The sequence below is a fragment of the Taudactylus pleione genome, unplaced genomic scaffold (assembly GCF_031769625.1).
Source record: "Taudactylus pleione unplaced genomic scaffold, aTauple2 ptg000231l, whole genome shotgun sequence".
Lineage (NCBI taxonomy): Eukaryota > Metazoa > Chordata > Amphibia > Anura > Myobatrachidae > Taudactylus > Taudactylus pleione.
The window spans coordinates 5,119,295-5,140,897 of NW_028284633.1; the positions used below are offsets into that span (position 1 = coordinate 5,119,295).

Genomic DNA, 21,603 nt, shown 5'->3' on the forward strand with positions numbered 1-21,603 from the left:
GATTTCTGAAATCCGAACCCCCCCGATCCGAGTCTGATCCGAGTCAGGCTCGACTTTTCCCGCCTGACTCGGATCTGAAATCGAGGCAAAACGTCATCATCCCGCCTTCCGAGTCTCGCGGGTTTTGGATCCTATATAAGGTACCCGCGTCGGCGCCATTTTCTCACTCGGCTGTGGACAGTGAAGAGGGAGGGTGGGAGTTAGGGCTGTGTAGTGTAGTGTAGTGTAGTGCTGCTGTTGTCCACTACTTCAAAGTCCATATGGGCTGGCTGTGTTGTGCTGTGCTGCTGTTGTTAATAGGGGCTGTGTCCACTACTTCAAAGTCCATAGGGGCTGGCTGGACTGTGTTGTGCAGTCAGTTCTCCATAGGGGCTGTGTCCACTCCAAAGTCCTGTGCAGTGTCCCTGTCCTAAAGGAGTGCTGTAGTGTTGTCCAGGGGGTGCTCTGTCCATCAGGGGTGCTCCCCCCAAGTGCTAAAAAAATAATATATTTTCTGTGTTTGTGAATTGTGTGCGCAGTAGCCGCACGTGCATCAACAAAGTAGTGCCAAGCGTGCGCCTGTGTCATAAGTAAAGGGCCGGCTGGCTTGACCGTTAAAGGGTGCTGTAACCCCCGAAAGTACACTCCAGTCCAAACCAAAAAAAAATTATTTTCTGTGTTTGTGAATTGTGTGCGCAGTAGCCGCACGTGCATCAACAAAGTAGTGCCAAGCGTGCGCCTGTGTCATAAGTAAAGGGCCGGCTGGCTTGACCGTTAAGGGTGCTGTAACCCCCGAAAGTACACTCCAGTCCAAACCAAAAAAAAAATTATTTTCTGTGTTTGTGAATTGTGTGCGCAGTAGCCGCACGTGCATCAACAAAGTAGTGCCAAGCGTGCGCCTGTGTCATAAGTAAAGGGCCGGCTGGCTTGACCGTTAAAGGGTGCTGTAACCCCCAAAGTACACTCCAGTCCAAACCAAAAAAAAAATTATTTTCTGTGTTTGTGAATTGTGTGCGCAGTAGCCGCACGTGCATCAACAAAGTAGTGCCAAGCGTGCGCCTGTGTCATAAGTAAAGGGCCGGCTGGCTTGACCGTTAAAGGGTGCTGTAACCCCCGAAAGTACACTCCAGTCCAAACCAAAAAAAAATTATTTTCTGTGTTTGTGAATTGTGTGCGCAGTAGCCGCACGTGCATCAACAAAGTAGTGCCAAGCGTGCGCCTGTGTCATAAGTAAAGGGCCGGCTGGCTTGACCGTTAAGGGTGCTGTAACCCCTGAGAGTACACTCCAGTCCAAACCAAAAAAAAAATTATTTTCTGTGTTTGTGAATTGTGTGCGCAGTAGCCGCACGTGCATCAACAAAGTAGTGCCAAGCGTGCGCCTGTGTCATAAGTAAAGGGCCGGCTGGCTTGACCGTTAAAGGGTGCTGTAACCCCCGAAAGTACACTCCAGTCCAAACCAAAAAAAAAATTATTTTCTGTGTTTGTGAATTGTGTGCGCAGTAGCCGCACGTGCATCAACAAAGTAGTGCCAAGCGTGCGCCTGTGTCATAAGTAAAGGGCCGGCTGGCTTGACCGTTAAGGGTGCTGTAACCCCCGAAAGTACACTCCAGTCCAAACCAAAAAAAAAATTATTTTCTGTGTTTGTGAATTGTGTGCGCAGTAGCCGCACGTGCATCAACAAAGTAGTGCCAAGCGTGCGCCTGTGTCATAAGTAAAGGGCCGGCTGGCTTGACCGTTAAGGGTGCTGTAACCCCCGAAAGTACACTCCAGTCCAAACCAAAAAAAAAATTATTTTCTGTGTTTGTGAATTGTGTGCGCAGTAGCCGCCCGTGCATCAACAAAGTAGTGCCAAGCGTGCGCCTGTGTCATAAGTAAAGGGCCGGCTGGCTTGACCGTTAAGGGTGCTGTAACCCCCGAAAGTACACTCCAGTCCAAACCAAAAAAAAAATTATTTTCTGTGTTTAGCCGCATGTATATATCAAATCGATATAACATAAATGGAGGACCAAACTTTCTCCGATAAAAATAAAATAGAGAAAGATCAAGAACCACTTCCTCCTAGTGCTGAAGCTGCTGCCACTAGTCATGACATAGACGATAACATGCCATCAACGTCGTCTGCCAAGGCCGATGCCCAATGTCATAGTAGAGGGCACATACAATCCCAAATGGCAAAGTTCAGGAAAATGACCTTGAAAAAGACATTTAAATCAGCTGAAGAGAAACGTAAACTTGCCAATATGCCATTTACGACACGGAGTGGCAAGGAACGGCTAAGGTCGATCCCTAGTATGTTCATGACTAGTGGTTCAGCTTCACATGACGATGGAAGCCCTCCTCCCACTAAAAAAATCAAAAGAGTTAAGCTGGCAAAAGCACAGCGAAGAACTGTGCTTTCTAAGAAGATATCACAAATCCCCAAGGAGAGTCCAAGTGTGGTGGTGGTTGCGATGCCTGACCTTCCCAGCACTGGACGGGAAGAGGTGGCTCTTTCCACCATTTGCACGCCCCCTGCAAGTGCTGAAAGGAGCACCCACAGTCTACTTGCTGATATGCAAATTGAAGATGTCACTGTTGAAGTACAACAGGATGAGGATACTGGTGTAGCTGGCGCTGAGGAGGAAGTTGGCGAGGAGGATTCTGATGGTGATGTGGTTTGTTTAAATCAGGCTCCGGGGGAGACAGTTGTTGTCCGTGGGATGAAAAAGCCCATCACGGTCATGCCTGGGCAGAAGACCAAACATTCCACCTCTTTGGTCTGGCAATATTTCTATCCAAATCCTGACAACAACTGTCTTGCCATATGTACCATATGTAAAGGTGAAATAAGTAGGGGTAGGGACGTCAACCACCTAGGAACATCCTCCCTTATACGGCACCTGCAGCGCGTTCATAAAAAGTTACTGTCAAGTTCAGAAACTTTCGCTAAGACCGTAAGCAGTCCAGGGACACCTAAATCCCGTTGTCCTGTTGTATCCAAGCGCCTGCAAACCACACCGTCAACTCCCTCCTCGTCAATTTCCTCCTTAGTCAGGATCGGAAGTAGTCCTGCAGGCCATGTCACTAGCATAACTGACTCTCCTATCCGGGATTCCTCTGGAGGATCCTGCATTGCTACGCCTACTGCTGCCGCTGCTGCTGTTGGGAGTCGTTCATCATCCCAGAGAGGAAGTAGGAACACCACTACTTTTACTAAACAATTGACCCTCCAACAGTCCTTAGCGAGGAGGATGAAGTACGACAGCAGTCATCCTGAAGCAAAACGTATAACTGAGGCCTTGACTGCTATGTTGGTGTTAGACGTGCGTCCGGTATCCGCCATTAGTGCAGTGGGATTTAGACAATTGATGGAGGTAGTGTGTCCCCGGTTCCAAATCCCGTCTAGATTCCACTTCACTAGGCAGGCGATACCGAGACTGTACAGAAACGTCAGAAAAAGTGTCCTCAGTGTCCTGAAAAATGCCGTTGTACACAATGTCCACTTAACCACGGACATGTGGACAAGTGGAACAGGGCAGACTAAGGACTATATGACTGTGACAGCCCACTGGGTAGATGTATCACCTTACGCAGCAACAGCAGCAGCGTCACCAGTAGCAGCATCTCAGAAACGCCAGCTCGTTACAAGGCAGGCTACGCTGTGTATCACCGGTTTCAGTAAGAGGCACACCGCCGACAACCTCTTAGAGAAACTGAGGGAAATCATCGCCCAGTGGCTTACCCCACTTAGACTCTCCTGGGGATTTGTGATATCTGACAACGCCACCAATATTGTGCGGGCATTACATCTGGGCAAATTCCAGCACGTCCCATGTTTTGCTCACACAATAAACTTGGTGGTGCAGAATTTTCTGAAAAGCGACAGGGGCGTGCAGGAGACGCTTTGGGTGGCCCGAAAAATTTCTGGCCACTTTCGCCATTCAGCGACTGCGTGCCGAAGACTGGAGCGCCAGCAAACACTCTTGAACCTGCCCCGCCATCACCTGAAGCAAGAGGTTGTGACGCGGTGGAACTCAACCCTCTATATGCTTCAGAGGATGGAGGAGCAGCAAAAGGCCATACAAGCCTATACATCCACCTATGACATAGGCAAAGGAGGGGGTATGCACCTGACTCAAGCGCAGTGGAGAATGATTTCCGTGTTGTGCAAGGTTCTCCAGCCCTTCGAACTTGCCACACGTGAAGTCAGTTCAGACACAGCCAGCTTGAGTCAGGTCATTCCCCTCATCAGGCTTTTGCAGAAGCAGCTGGAGAAAGTGAAGGAGGAGCTAAGACGGAGCGATTCCGCTCGGCATGTGGGACTTGTGGATGAAGCCCTTCATTCGCTTTGCCAGGATTCCAGGGTGGTCAATCTGTTGAAATCAGACCACTACATTTTGGCCACCGTGCTTGATCCTAGGTTTAAAGCCTATGTGGTGTCTCTCTTTCCGGCTGACACAAGCCTGCAGAGGTGCAAAGACCTGCTGGTGAACACACTGTCAGCTGAAGCGGAACGTGACACGTCACGGCTCCTTCTTCATTTTCTCCCGCAACTGGGGCTGCCAGGAAAAAACTTAGGTATCCTAAGCAACCCGCTGGTGGTGATGCAGGGCAGGCAGGGCCAAGTTTGGACATCTGGTCCGGACTGAAGGACCTGGCAACAATTTCTGACATGTCTACTGTCACTGCATATGATACTGTCACCATTGACAGAATGGTGGAGGATTACATCGGTGACAGCATCCAAGTAGGCATGTCAGACAGTCCATACCTGTACTGGCAGGAAAAAAAGGCAATTTGGAGGCCCCTGTACAAGCTGGCTCTATTTTACCTGAGTTGCCACCCCTCCAGTGTGTACTCCGAAAGAGTGTTTAGTGCAGCCGGGAACCTTGTCAGCGAAAGGCGTAGGAGGTTGCTTCCACAGAATGTGGAGAAGATGATGTTCATCAAAATGAATTATCAGCTCTTCCAGGGAGATCAGCCTCCAGAAGGTACAGAGGGACCTGTGGTGGTGGATTCAAGTGGGGACGAGTTAATACTTTGTGAGGATGAGGATGTACACACTGAAGAGGGTGAGGAATCGGTGGATGAGGAGGATGAAGATGACATCTTGCCTCCGTAGAGCCAGTTTGTGCAGGGACACATTAATTGCCAGCTTGTTTTGTGGGGGCCCAAACGAACCAATCATTTCAGCCACAGTTGTGTGGCAGACCCTGGCGCTGAAATGATTGATTTGTTAAAGTGTGCATGTCCTGTTTATACAACATAAGGGTGGGTGGGAGGGCCCAAGGACAATTCCATCTTGCACTTCTTTTTTTTCTTTGCATTATGTACAGTTTGGGGCCTAGTTTTTCTAACTGCCATCCTGTCTGCCACTGCAGTGTCACTCCTAGATGGGTCACGTGTTTGTGCCGCCCACTCGTGTCGCTTAGCATAGTCATCCAGCTACCTCGGTGCAACCTTTTGGACATAAAAACACTATTGTGAGGTGTGAGGTGTTCAGAATAGACTGGAAATGAGTGGAAATTAAGCTTATTGAGGTTAATAATAGCATAGGAGCAGAGAAACCAACAAATTCTGTGATTTTAGCTGTTTTTATGCTTTTTTAAAAAAAAATACAGATCCAAAACACAAAACCCAGAACCCAAAACACGGAAGGGTGGTTTTGGCAAAACCAATCCAGATCCAAAACACGAAGAAAGATCCAGATCCAAAACCAAAACACGAAAAGTGGCCGGTGCACACCCCTAGTATAGTGTATCAGCGCACACAGGAGATATCTCTGATATATTACCATGCCCAGTAGTAAGACGGCTTACAGTATACTATATCAGCACACACAGGAGATATCTCTGATATATTGCCATGCCCAGTAGTAAGACGGCTTACAGTATACTATATCAGCACACAAGAGATATCTCTGATATATTGCCATGCCCAGTAGTAAGACGGCTTACAGTATAGCGTATCAGCACACACAGGAGATATCTCTGATATATTACCATGCCCAGTAGTAAGACGGCTTACAGTATACTATATCAGCACACACAGGAGATATCTCTGATATATTGCCATGCCCAGTAGTAAGACGGCTTACAGTATACTATATCAGCACACAGGAGATATCTCTGATATATTGCCATGCCCAGTAGTAAGACGGCTTACAGTATAGCGTATCAGCACACACAGGAGATATCACTGATATATTGCCATGCCCAATAGTAAGACGGATTACAGTATAGCGTATCAGCACACACAGGATATATCTCTGATATATCGCCATGCCCAGTAGTAAGACGGCTTACAGTATAGCGTATCAGCACACACAGGATATATCTCTGATATATTGCCATGCCCAGTAGTAAGACGGCTTACAGTATAGCGTATCAGCACACACAGGAGATATCACTGATATATCGCCATGCCCAGTAGTAAGACGGCTTACAGTATAGCGTATCAAAACATTGGTACATCGACCACTATCGGATGTGAACGCAGTGCTTGTGGTAGCTTTTTTCTAACGCAAGCATTGCGAGGAAAACAGAGTAAAAAAATGGCTGGTGACGTGTACTATGACGCTGCCTGTTAATTATGCACGCCTCTAAAACGCCATTTAAACACCCGGGTACGCCTGCGTTCGCACCTCCACTCCCCTGTTATTACTGGACTGCCCCTGTTACCACCCACAAACGGCCTCTCCTGTCTCTCACTCTGCTGGGCTGGCTTTGCTGTGCGACGGATCTGTGAACGCACTGTGCAGTTTGCGCACGTGCACTGCGATTAGCAACCATTGGCAATAGCGAGCGCACTGTGGATAGCGTCCGGGTCTGAATCAGACCTTCTGACTACATCTCTTCCGGACACAAGTGACCCCTTCCTGAGATGCAGAGCACAGGACACGTGCAGAGCGGAATGTTGTGTTATCACACAGATGTCCCCGGAATGCAGCTCACAGACTGGGACATATACAGTAGTGCGCGGTTACATGAGCTTATATAGAAATGTATACATTCATCCATCCGTGTGTGGCTCAGAGCAGGAGGGGAGTACTGAGCAGGGCATTGTAACTCCTGTACGCTGTGCTGGCATCTATCCCCTCTCATCTTCCCCCAACTAAACATGTTATACAGCGCTGCGCAATATGCTGGTGCTATATATATATATATATATATATGGGCTGGTGCTCGGCGAGCGGGCACGGAGGCGACTTATTGGAGGGGAGGGCGGATGATGACATGTCACCATTATGTTACTGCTGGACATTTCCTTTTGGGGCTCCTGTTCCGTTGCATTATGAGAATCACATTTCCTCCCCAGTCTGAGGGGTATATGTACTAAAGTGCAGGTTTATAGAACTGGAGATGTTGCCCATAGCAACCAATCAGATTCTACTTATTTATCTAGCACCTTCTAGAAGATAATAGCTAGAATCTGATTGGTTGCTATGGGTAACATCTCCACTTCTAAATCATAGTTGCCGACATTCAGCTCCCTCCTTTCCGAGAGGGAGCTGAATGCATACACACAGCGGGGGGCGTGGCCGGGCACTAACTCCACATGGGGACGGGGCCAGGGTGTAACCGCACAATTGCGTCATTGTGGCCCGCCCCCTCTTCACAATGCTGGAAAAAAAGGCATTGTGAAGTAAGGGGCGGTGCCACGATGACGCGATTTAGCGCGAATCGCGTCATCGGGATCCCCCGCTGCAGGGGTTTCTAGCTGTAGTCGGGGGGGGGGGGGAAGGCGGCAGCCGGGAGGCTAGCCAGCCTTTCTGGCGAGTCAGGAGCGGCACCCGATATTCGGGAGGCTCCCGACCAGATCGGGAGGGTAGGCAAGCCTGTTCTAAATACCCGCACTCTAGTAATTATACCCCTGAATATTACATTGTAGCTTATTCATTTGGTTTCTTAAATGATCAGGAAATGACAAATCACTAAACAGAGCTAAGGGGCAGATGTATCAAATTTTGGAGAGATAAAGTGGACAGAGATAAAGTAACAACCAATCAGCTCCTAACTATAATTTTTCTAACACAGCCTGTAAAATGACAGGAGCTGATTGGTTGGTACTTTATCTGCAAGCTTTGATAGATCTCCCCTTAAGCTTGTCAGTATTGTATGTTACTATCTGAGAATGTAGCAAATCGTCACACAAATGAAGTTTTCGTTCCTGAATAGTCCGATTCTCCGAGTTGCAAAGTTTCAGCGATTGAACTTCTCCTTTGGTTTTTACGTTTGAGAACTATATTATTCATTTGCTCTTTGCAAAATTTACAGCAAGTAATAGGGCTGGACCGGCGACACATCATTCATTTGTGCGGTGTTGGTGAAGGACAGGTAACAGGAAATTCATCAGATAACGTGTGTGATTTGTAGTGTATCTGTCCTCCCATTGCAGCTTCAGGTCACAATGCTGCACTATCTGTAAGCGTTAGGCCCCTATGGGACCAGACACGTGTACTACACTGTCCTGCTACATGGAAACAAGCGCTGAATAACCCGCACCGCACACACAGTATACTTACCCTGCACACACAGTATACTTACCCTGCGCACACAGCATACTTACCCTGCGCACACAGCATACTTACCCTGCGCACACAGCATACTTACCCTGCGCACACAGCATACTTACCCTGCGCACACAGCATACTTACCCTGCGCACACAGTATACTTACCCTGCACACACAGTATACTTACCCTGCACACACAGCATACTTACCCTGCACACACAGCATACTTACCCTGCACACACAGTATACTTACCCTGCACACACAGTATACTTACCCTGCACGCTCAGCATACTTACCCTGCACACACAGTATATACTTACCCTGCACACACGGTATACTTACCCTGCACACACAGTATATACTTACCCTGCACACACAGTATACTTACTCTGCACACACGGTATAGTTACCCTGCACACACGGTATAGTTACCCTGCACACACAGCATACTTACCCTGCACACTCAGCATACTTACCCTGCACACACAGTATACTTACCCTGCACACTCAGCATACTTACCCTGCACACACAGTATATACTTACCCTGCACACACAGTATATACTTACCCTGCACACACGGTATACTTACCCTGCACACAGTATATACTTACCCTGCACACACAGTATACTTACCCTGCACACACGGTATAGTTACCCTGCACACACGGTATAGTTACCCTGCACACACAGCATACTTACCCTGCACACACAGCATACTTACCCTGCACACACAGTATATACTTACCCTGCACACACGGTAAACTTACCCTGCACACACAGTATATACTTACCCTGCACACACAGTATACTTACCCTTTGGCACTGTGCCAACAGCGTGTACCTAGCAATAACACAACAGGGTGCACCTAGCAACTACACAACAGCATGTACCTAGCAATTACACAACAGCGTGCACCTAGCAACTACACAACAGCGTGTACCTAGCAATTACACAACACCTAGCAATTACACAACAGCATGTACCTAGCAACTACACAACAGCGTGTACCTAGCAATTACACAACAGCGTGCTGCTAGCAACTACACAACAGCGTGTACCTAGCGATTACACAACAGCGTGTACCTAGCGACTACACAACAGCATGCACCTAGCAACTACACAACAGCGTGTACCTAGCAATTACACAACAGCATGTACCTAGCAATGACACAACTGTTATGTTCTGGGTTGTTTGTGGACCCGGGGTGGTAGCAGGAGCGATCACAGAAGCAGATTTGAAAATAAAACTAGAATTTTTAATAAGTGCTTGAGTAGACATATAATGGCAGTAAATAAAAGTCCAGGAATATATAAATGTGCACAAGAGTTCTGTGGTGGGAGCAAAAGGGTTAATGTCCAAGTAGAAAAATTAGAACAGTCCAGGTGTGCAGGTAGTGAAACTGAAAATAATCAAGCCAGGTTTGCAGGTAGTGAACTGAAGCGCAGGATGTCAGCAGGCTCAGGCACTCAGGTATGGGCAAGGGTGATGGAGGAAGCGGGGTAGTCCAGTGGGAGCTAGGAGCTGACAGGCAGACTGGCAGACAGCGAATTCACAGGAACAGGTAAGCACAGAGAACTCCCTCTCAGCTAGGCTGAGATACACGTTGCACTGGCAAAGAAGGAAGGCACTGACCCTTCCTAAATACCCCATGCCGTGCTGTTACTGGCCGGAGGGAACATGTGACTCACCAGGATTGGCCAGCCGCATCACATGGCCAGAAGGCAAGATGGCGGCGCCCATGCCAAACGGAACGGAGACGCCGCCAGGCCTCACCAGCGCAGAGTGACAACAGGGCCAAACAACAACACGCGCAGCCAAAGCCCCCCGCCAGACACCAGGCCCGCCACCAGACAGCCCGTGCCACAACGACCTCACAGGTAACACCCGCCTAGCGCCATGCTGAAATACCCTGGCCGTGACAGTACCCCCTCCTTTTGGGGTGGCCTCAGGACACTCACCAGACTTCTCCGGATGGGCAGAATGGAATCTCCTGATGAGCGTGGGAGCGTGGACATCACGAGCATCGGTCCAGCAACGTTCCTCTGGACCGTAACCTTTCCAGTCCAACAAATACTGAAGATGACCTCTGCGCAGACGAGAGTCCAAGATCTGGGCGACTTCAAACTCAACTCCTCTCTCCGTCTGGACTCGAGGAGAAGCAGGTAGAGCATTATGGAACTTATTCAGGACTAGGGGCTTTAATAAGGAAACATAGAAGGAATTGGGAATTTTTAGGTATGGGGGTAACTGTAAACGGTAGGCCACTGGATTAATGACTTCTGTTATGGTGAAGGGACCGATGAAGCGGGGTGCGAATTTCATAGATGGAACTCTTAGACGAAGGTTCCGAGTAGACAACCAGACCTGGTTTCCTACTTGCATGCGTGGAACTATTCTACGCTTTCTATCGGCCTGGGTCTTTTAGCGAGAGGATGCCTTCAACAAATCAGACCGTACTTGAGTCCAGATGGCAGCAAAATTCCGCACCGTGTCCTCCACGGCCAGAACATCGAAAACAGGCAGGCTTCGAAATTCTGGAACACGAGGATGAAGGCCATATACAACCTGAAATGGCGTTTGGTTAGTTGACGAGTGGTAGGAAGCATTATGTGCAAACTCAGCCCACGGCAGCCCAATTGTCCTGGGAAGATGACATAAAAATTCTTAAGAAAGTCTCTAGATCTTGATTAACTCTCTCGGTGGAGCCGTTGCTTTGCGGATGGTAGGCCGTGGAAAAGTTTAACTTCACTTGAAGAACAGAACACAAAGCCCTCCAGAATTTTGCAGTAAATTGCACACCACGGTCAGAGACAATTTCAGCAGGAAGGCCATGTAGACGAAATATGTGTTGGACAAACAACTGTGCCAGGTCAGGGGCAGAAGGTAACTTCTTCAACGGTATATAGTGGACCATCTTAGAAAATCGGTCTATTACAACCCAGATAGTGTTGAAACCTTGAGAGACTGGCAGGTCTGTGACGAAATCCATGGAGAGATGCGTCCATGGATGTGATGGAGTAGGTAATGGAAGCAATTCCCCAGCTGGAGCTTGTCGTGATGATTTATGCTGGGCACAGGAGGAGCAGGAAGAGATAAACTCCATTATATCTGCCTTCATAGAAGGCCACCAATAGTGTCTTTTCAGGAACTCCAAGGTCTTCCGAGTGCCTGAGTGCCCTGCGAAGCGAGAGGAATGTGCCCAAGTGAGAAGCTGCTTCCTTAATTCCGGGGCCACAAATGATTTTCCCATAGGAGGCTGAACTTGTAATGCGGCGAAAACTCTTGATTCCAAGACAGGGGTATTGCTTTGATTTTCAGATTGAGCATCACAGAGGAGAGATCTCGATAGGGCATCAGCCTTCTGATTAAGTGCTCCAGACCGGAAGGTCAGGGTGAACTGAAATCTGGCAAAGAATATTGCCCAGCGGGCCAAACGAGGACTCACACATTGGAGGTTTTTGAGAAATAGATTTCTATGGTCCGTAAATACAGTAAAAGGAAACTTGGCGCCTTCTAGCAAATATCTCCATTCCTTCAACGCCAACTTTACAGCTAGTAGTTCTTGCTCACCTATGGCGTAGTTCATTTCGGCAGGTGAGAATTTTTTAGAAAAGAACCCACACGGATGGACTCAGTTGTCCTCATAACGTTGAGACAAGACTGCTCCCACAGCTTCAGATGATGCGTCCACTTCCAACAAAAAAGGCCTGTCCAGATCTGGTTGTCGAAGAACTGGTGCTGAGATAAAGGCCTGTTTTAGAAGATGAAAGGCAGACTCTGCCTCAGGTGACCATTGGGCAGGATTAGCACCTTTGCGGGTCAAGGCTGTAGTGGGAGCCAGCAGTGTAGAAAATCCCTTAATGAAGCATCTATAATAATTGGCGAAGCCCAACAATCTCTGGATGGCCTTCAGTGTCTGAGGTCGGGTTCAATCCAGAATTGCTTGTACCTTCTTGGGGTCCATTTCTAGACTGGAGCCAGATATTACATAGCCGAGAAAAGATACACTGGGCACTCCAAAGATGCACTTCTCCAGTTTGCAGTAAAGGTGGTTTTCTCTCAAACGGGTCAGAACTTCTTTAACATGTTCTTGATGTTTAGCCACAGAGGGTGAAAAAATCAGTATGTAATTCAGATAGACAACAACCGAAACATATAACAGATCCCGGAAAATCTCATTAACAAAACTTTGAAAGACAGCAGGGGCGTTACACAATCCAAAAGGCGTTACTAAATACTCGAAATGTCCATCTCTGGTATTAAAAGCGGTCTTCCATTCATCGCCAGTACGGATACGAATGAGGTTGTAAGCCCCTCTCAGATCTAATTTAGAAAAAATGACAGAGCCCTTGACCCTATCAAACAACTCAGTAATCAGGGGAAGAGGGTATCGATTCTTTACAGTAATGTCATTAAGGCCTCGATAATCGATACATGGTCTTAGACCACCGTCCTTCTTGCCAACGAAGAAAAACCCAGCTCCGGCAGGTGAAGTAGAGGGGCGAATGAACCCCTTTGCCAGGTTGTCCCAGATGTACTCGGTCATGGCTTGAGTCTCAGGCAAGGACAGCGGATAGGTACGACCACGAGGTGGTATCTTATCAGGTATCAATTCAATTGGACAGTCCCATTCCCTATGAGGGGGTAAGATATTTGCTTGTGGCTCAGAGAACACGTCGGCGAACATCTGATATTCATTGGGAATGACAGAAGAAACTAATGGTACTGTCTTTCTCACAGGTCGAATTTTTGGAAGACAGGATTTCTGACAGTCCATACCCCATGACAGAATCTGCATAGAACTCCAATCAATCCTGGGATTATGTTGACGTAACCAGGGTAGACCAAGAACCACTTCTTGAGAGGCCTCTGATATCACCAGGAATTTTAAGGACTCAGAATGAAGTGCTCCAATTCGGACCAATACTGGTTGAGTCTCTTTGGTGACTATCCCGTTAGTTAGAGGGCGTCCGTCTATAGAGGTCAGAGAGATGGCATGGTTGAGAGACAAACAAGGAATCTGAAATTTATCTATGAAACTAGACATTATGAAATTTCCGGCTGCTCCCGAGTCAAGTAGAGCAGTAGCAAAGACAGGTTGGGTTTAAGATCAAAGGCTAGGGTAATCGTGAAATCTTTAATTTTTGGAGACGGGTTCATAACTCCTAACTTGATGTCTCCAGGGTCAGTTAGGATCTGGCATTTCCCGGTTTACGGGGGCAGGAGATCAGCAGGTGACCGGACTCTCCGCAGTACAGACAGAGGTTCTTTTGCATTCTTCTCTGACGTTCTTCTTTGGAGAGGTGTGTATGATTCACCTGCATAGGCTCCTCTTCAATAGGAGAAGAAATGGGACGGGTAGAAATGGAGGGGGTAAATGACCTTTGCCGGTCAGTTCTGTTTTTTTCAGCCTGACGTTCCCTGAAGCGTAGGTCAACTTTGATACACAACGAAATCATGTCGTTCAGATTAGTAGGAAGCTCTCGAGTGACTAGATCATCCTTTAGTCGGTCTGACAACCCATGCCAGAAGGCCGAGGTGAGGGCTTCCTCATTCCATTTGAGCTCTGATGCTAAAATTTGAAATTGCACGGCATATTGACTGACAGGATGGACCCCTTGTCTCAGTGTCATGATGTTTGATGATGCTGATACAGTACGCCCAGGTTCATCGAAAATCCTCCTGAAGGATGACACAAAGCCTGCGTAATTATCCAGCAGCGGATCTGAGCGCTCCCAGAGTGGGGATGCCCATTCCAAGGCCTGGCCGGATAACAGAGAGACTATATAAGCCACTTTAGTTCTTGCAGTTAGAAAGTTGTCAGGCTGCAGGGTAAAATGTATGTCACACTGATTTAGGAATCCTCGGCAGAGTTTAGGATTGCCGTCAAATTTACTTGGTAAAGGAAGATGTAAACGGGGAGATGATCTGCCTCCTGTATTCCCAGACGCTGATGCGGATGTAGATGCTGGTACTTCAGGGGTAGAAAAAGAAGTTTGCAAACTATCCTGTCGCTTGGACATCTCTTGCAGAAATTGAGCCATCTGATGCTGCATGTTTTCCAGATTTTCTAAACGACCAGAAATGCATCGGAACAAATCCACTCCTGACTCCTGATCCGTGGCCGGCTCCATAAGGCCAGTGCAAACTGTTATGTTCTGGGTTGTTTGTGGACCCGGGGTGGTAGCAGGAGCGATCACAGAAGCAGATTTGAAAATAAAACTAGGATTTTTAATAAGTGCTTGAGTAGACATATAATGTGGCAGTAAATAAAAGTCCAGGAATATATAAATGTGCACAAGAGTTCTGTGGTGGGAGCAAAAGGGTTAATGTCCAAGTAGAAACAATTAGAGCTGTCCAGGTGTGCAGGTAGTGATACTGAAAATAATCAAGCCAGGTTTGCAGGTAGTGAACTGAAAATAAACAAGCCAGGTTTGCAGGTAGTGAACTGAAGCGCAGGATGTCAGCAGGCTCAGGCACTCAGGTATGGGCAAGGGTGATGGAGGAAGCGGGGTAGTCTAGTGGGAGCTAGGAGCTGACAGGCAGACTGGCAGACAGCAAATTCACAGGAACAGGAAAGCACAGAGAACTCCCTCTCAGCTAGGCTGAGATACACGTTGCACTGGCCAAGAAGGAAGGCACTGACCCTTCCTAAATACCCCATGCCGTGCTGTTACTGGCCGGAGGGAACATGTGACTCACCAGGATTGGCCAGCCGCATCACATGGCCAGAAGGCAAGATGGCGGCGCCCATGCCAAACGGAACGGAGACGCCGCCAGGCCTCACCAGCGCAGGGTGACAATAGGGCCGCACAACAACGCGCGCAGCCAAAGTTCCCCGCCAGACACCAGCTCCGCCACCAGACAGCCCGCGCCACAACGACCTCACAGGTAACACCCGCCTAGCGCCATGCTGAAATACCCAGGCCGTGACAACAACAGGGTGTACTTAGCAATGACACAACAGTGTGTACCTAACAACTACACAACAGCGTGTACCTAGCAACTACATAACAGCGTGTACCTAGCAATGACATAACAGCGTGTACCTAACAATGACACAACAGCGTGTACCTAGCAATGACACAACAGCGTGTACCTAGCAATGACACAACAGCGTGTACCTAGCAACTACACAACAGCGTGTACCTAGCAATGACACAACAGCGTGTACCTAGCAATGACACAACAGCGTGTACTTAGCAACTACACAACAGCGTGCACCTAGCAACTACACAACAGCGTGCACCTAGCAATGACACAACAGCGTGTACCTAGCAATGACACAACAGCGTGTACTTAGCAACTACACAACAGCGTGTACCTAGCAATGACACAACAGCGTGTACCTAACAATGACACAACGGCGTGTACCTAGCAATGACATAACAGCGTGTACCTAGCAATGACACAACAACGTGTACCTAGCAACGACACAACGGCGTGTACCTAGCAACGACACAACGGCGTGTACCTAGCAACGACACAACGGCGTGTACCTAGCAATGACACAACGGCGTGTACCTAGCAACGACACAACAGCGTGTACCTAGCAACTACACAACAGCGTGTACCTAGCAACGACACAACAGCGTGCACCTAGCAATTACACAACAGCGTGCACCTAGCAATTACACAACAGCGTGTACCTAGCAACGACACAACAGCGTGTACCTAGCAACGACACTACAGCGTGTACCTAGCAACGACACAACAGCGTGTACCTAGCAACGACACAACAGCGTGTACCTAACAACGACACAACAGCGTGTACCTAGCAACGACACAACAGCGTGTACCTAGCAACGACACAACAGCGTGTACCTAGCAACGACACAACAGCGTGTACCTAGCAACGACACAACAGCGTGTACCTAGCAATGACACAACAGCGTGTACCTAGCAACGACACTACAGCGTGTACCTAGCAACGACACAACAGCGTGTACCTAGCAACGACACAACAGCGTGTACCTAGCAACGACACAACAGCGTGTACCTAGCAACGACACAACAGCGTGCACCTAGCAACGACACAATAGCGTGTACCTAGCAATTACACAACAGCGTGCACCTAGCAACTACACAACAGCGTGTACCTAGCAATGACACAACAGCGTGTACCTAGCAACGACACAACAGCGTGTACCTAGCAACGACACAACAGCGTGTACCTAGCAATGACACAACAGCGTGTACCTAGCAATGACACAACAGCGTGTACCTAGCAATGACACAACAGCGTGTACCTAGCAATGACACAACAGCGTGTACCTAGCAACTACACAACAGCGTGTACCTAGCAACGACACAACAGCGTGTACCTAGCAACTACACAACAGCGTGCACCTAGCAATGACACAACAGCGTGCACCTAGCAATGACACAACAGCGTGTACCTAGCAACGACACAACAGCGTGTACCTAGCAACGACACAACAGCGTGTACCTAGCAATGACACAACAGCGTGTACCTAGCAACTACACAACAGCGTGTACCTAGCAATGACACAACAGCGTGTACCTAGCAACTACACAACAGCGTGTACCTAGCAATGACACAACAGCGTGTACCTAGCAACTACACAACAGCGTGTACCTAGCAACGACACAACAGCGTGTACCTAGCAACGACACAACAGCGTGTACCTAGCAATGACACAACAGCGTGCACCTAGCAATGACACAACAGTGTGTACCTAGCAATGACACAACAGCGTGTACCTAGCAATGACACAACAGCGTGTACCTAGCAATGATATAACAGCGTGTACCTAGCAATGACACTACAGCATGTACCTAGCAATGACACAACAGCGTGTACCTAGCAATGACACAACAGCGTGTACCTAGCAACTACACAACAGCGTGTACCTAGCAATGACACAACAGCGTGTACCTAGCAACGACACAACAGCGTGTACCTAGCAATGACACAACAGCGTGTACCTAGCAACTACACAACAGCGTGTACCTAGCAATGACACAACAGCGTGTACCTAGCAACTACACAACAGCGTGTACCTAGCAATGACACAACAGCGTGTACCTAGCAATGACACAACAGCGTGTACCTAGCAATGACACAACAGCGTGCACCTAGCAATGACACAACAGTGTGTAGTACCTAGCAATGACACAACAGCGTGTACCTAGCAATGACACAACAGCGTGTACCTAGCAATGGCACAACAGCGTGTACCTAGCAATGACACAACGGCGTGTACCTAGCAACGACACAACAACGTGTACCTAGCAACGACACAACAGCGTGTACCTAGCAACGACACAACAGCGTGTACCTAGCAATGACACAACAGCGTGTACCTAGCAATGACACAACAGCGTGTACCTAGCAATGACACAACGGCGTGTACCTAGCAATGACACAACAACGTGTACCTAGCAATGACACAACAGCGTGTACCTAGCAACGACACAACAGCGTGTACCTAGCAACGACACAACAGCGTGTACCTAGCAACGACACAACAGCGTGTACCTAGCAACGACACAACAGCGTGTACCTAGCAACGACACAACAGCGTGTACCTAGCAACGACACTACAGCGTGTACCTAGCAACGACACAACAGCGTGTACCTAGCAACGACACAACAGCGTGTACCTAGCAACGACACAACAGCGTGCACCTAGCAACGACACAACAGCGTGCACCTAGCAACGACACAACAGCGTGCACCTAGCAACGACACAACAGCGTGCACCTAGCAACGACACAACAGCGTGTACCTAGCAACGACACAACAGCGTGCACCTAGCAACTACACAACAGCGTGTACCTAGCAACACACAGCGTGTACCTAGCAACTACACAACAGCGTGTACCTAGCAACGACACAACAGCGTGTACCTAGCAACGACACAACAGCGTGTACCTAGCAATGACACAACAGCGTGTACCTAGCAACTACACTACAGCGTGTACCTAGCAACGACACAACAGCGTGTACCTAGCAACGACACAACAGCGTGCACCTAGCAACGACACAACAGCGTGCACCTAGCAACGACACAACAGCGTGCACCTAGCAATTACACAACAGCGTGCACCTAGCAACTACACAACAGCGTGCACCTAGCAACGACACAACAGCGTGTACCTAGCAACGACACAACAGCGTGTACCTAGCAACGACACAACAGCGTGTACCTAGCAACGACACAACAGCGTGTACCTAGCAACGACACAACAGCGTGTACCTAGCAACGACACAACAGCGTGTACCTAGCAACGACACAACAGCGTGTACCTAGCAACGACACAACAGCGTGTACCTAGCAACGACACAACAGCGTGTACCTAGCAACGACACAACAGCGTGCACCTAGCAACGACACAACAGCGTGCACCTAGCAACGACACAACAGCGTGCACCTAGCAACGACACAACAGCGTGTACCTAGCAACGACACAACAGCGTGTACCTAGCAACGACACAACAGCGTGTACCTAGCAACGACACAACAGCGTGTACCTAGCAACGACACAACAGCGTGTACCTAGCAATGACACAACAGCGTGCACCTAGCAACTACACAACAGCGTGCACCTAGCAACGACACAACAGCGTGCACCTAGCAACGACACAACAGCGTGTACCTAGCAACGACACAACAGCGTGTACCTAGCAACGACACAACAGCGTGTACCTAGCAACTACACAACAGCGTGTACCTAGCAATGACACAACAGCGTGTGCCTAGCAACTACACAACAGCGTGTGCCTAGCAATGACACAACAGCGTGTGCCTAGCAATGACACAACAGCGTGTACCTAGCAATGACACAACAGCGTGTACCTAGCAATGATATAACAGCGTGTACCTAGCAATGACACTACAGCGTGTACCTAGCAATGACACAACAGCGTGTACCTAGCAATGACACAACAGCGTGTACCTAGCAACTACACAACAGCGTGTACCTAGCAACTACACAACAGCGTGTACCTAGCAACGACACAACAGCGTGTACCTAGCAACGACACAACAGCGTGTACCTAGCAATGACACAACAGCGTGTACCTAGCAACTACACAACAGCGTGTACCTAGCAACGACACAACAGCGTGTACCTAGCAACTACACAACAGCGTGCACCTAGCAATGACACAACAGCGTGCACCTAGCAAAGACACAACAGCGTGTACCTAGCAACGACACAACAGCGTGTACCTAGCAACGACACAACAGCGTGTACCTAGCAACGACACAACAGCGTGTGCCTAGCAACGACACAACAGCGTGTGCCTAGCAATGACACAACAGCGTGTACCTAGCAATGACACAACAGCGTGTACCTAGCAATGACACAACAGCGTGTACCTAGCAATGATATAACAGCGTGTACCTAGCAATGACACTACAGCGTGTACCTAGCAATGACACAACAGCGTGTACCTAGCAATGACACAACAGCGTGTACCTAGCAATGACACAACAGCGTGTACCTAGCAATGACACAACAGCGTGTACCTAGCAACTACACAACAGCGTGTACCTAGCAACTACACAACAGCGTGTACCTAGCAACGACACAACAGCGTGTACCTAGCAACGACACAACAGCGTGCACCTAGCAACGACACAACAGCGTGCACCTAGCAATGACACAACAGCGTGCACCTAGCAATGACACAACAGCGTGTACCTAGCAACGACACAACAGCGTGTACCTAGCAACTACACAACAGCGTGTGCCTAGCAACTACACAACAGCGTGTGCCTAGCAATGACACAACAGCGTGTGCCTAGCAATGACACAACAGCGTGTACCTAGCAATGACACAACAGCGTGTACCTAGCAATGATATAACAGCGTGTACCTAGCAATGATATAACAGCGTGTACCTAGCAATGACACAACAGCGTGTACCTAGCAATGACACAACAGCGTGTACCTAGCAACGACACAACAGCGTGTACCTAGCAACTACACAACAGCGTGTACCTAGCAATGACACAACAGCGTGTACCTAGCAATGATATAACAGCGTGTACCTAGCAATGACACAACAGCGTGTACCTAGCAATGACACAACAGCGTGTACCTAGCAATGACACAACAGCGTGTACCTAGCAATGACACAACAGCGTGTACCTAGCAATGACACAACGGCGTGTACCTAGCAATGACACAACAACATGTACCTAGCAATGACACAACAGCGTGTACCTAGCAACTACACAACAGCGTGTACCTAGCAATGACACAACAGCGTGTACCTAGCAATGACACAACAGCGTGTACCTAGCAACTACACAACAGCGTGTACCTAGCAACGACACAACAGCGTGTACCTAGCAACTACACAACAGCGTGTACCTAGCAACTACACAACAGCGTGTACCTAGCAACTACACAACAGCGTGTACCTAGCAATGACACAACAGCGTGTACCTAGCAACTACACAACAGCGTGTACCTAGCAATGACACAACAGCGTGCACCTAGCAATGACACAACAGCGTGCACCTAGCAATGACACAACAGTGTGTACCTAGCAATGACACAACAGCGTGTACCTAGCAACTACACAACAGCGTGTACCTAGCAACGACACAACAGCGTGTGCCTAGCAACGACACAACAGCGTGTGCCTAGCAATGACACAACAGCGTGTACCTAGCAATGACACAACAGCGTGTACCTAGCAATGACACAACAGCGTGTACCTAGCAATGATATAACAGCGTGTACCTAGCAATGACACTACAGCGTGTACCTAGCAATGACACAACAGCGTGTACCTAGCAATGACACAACAGCGTGTACCTAGCAATGACACAACAGCGTGTACCTAGCAATGACACAACAGCGTGTACCTAGCAATGACACAACAACGTGTACCTAGCAATGACACAACAGCGTGTACCTAGCAACTACACAACAGCGTGTACCTAGCAATGACACAACAGCGTGTACCTAGCAATGACACAACAGCGTGTACCTAGCAACTACACAACAGCGTGTACCTAGCAATGACACAACAGCGTGTACCTAGCAACTACACAACAGCGTGTACCTAGCAACGACACAACAGCGTGTACCTAGCAACTACACAACAGCGTGTACCTAGCAATGACACAACAGCGTGCACCTAGC

The 21,603-nt window shown here is 48.6% G+C and overlaps 1 protein-coding gene across 1 annotated transcript in view; it reads right to left on the minus strand.

Moving 5' to 3' along the window:
- ITPRIP (inositol 1,4,5-trisphosphate receptor interacting protein) overlaps positions 1–21,603 on the minus strand; it is a 102,954-nt gene that overhangs the window by 38,784 nt on the left and 42,567 nt on the right. The gene's annotated exons all lie outside the window — the stretch shown is intronic.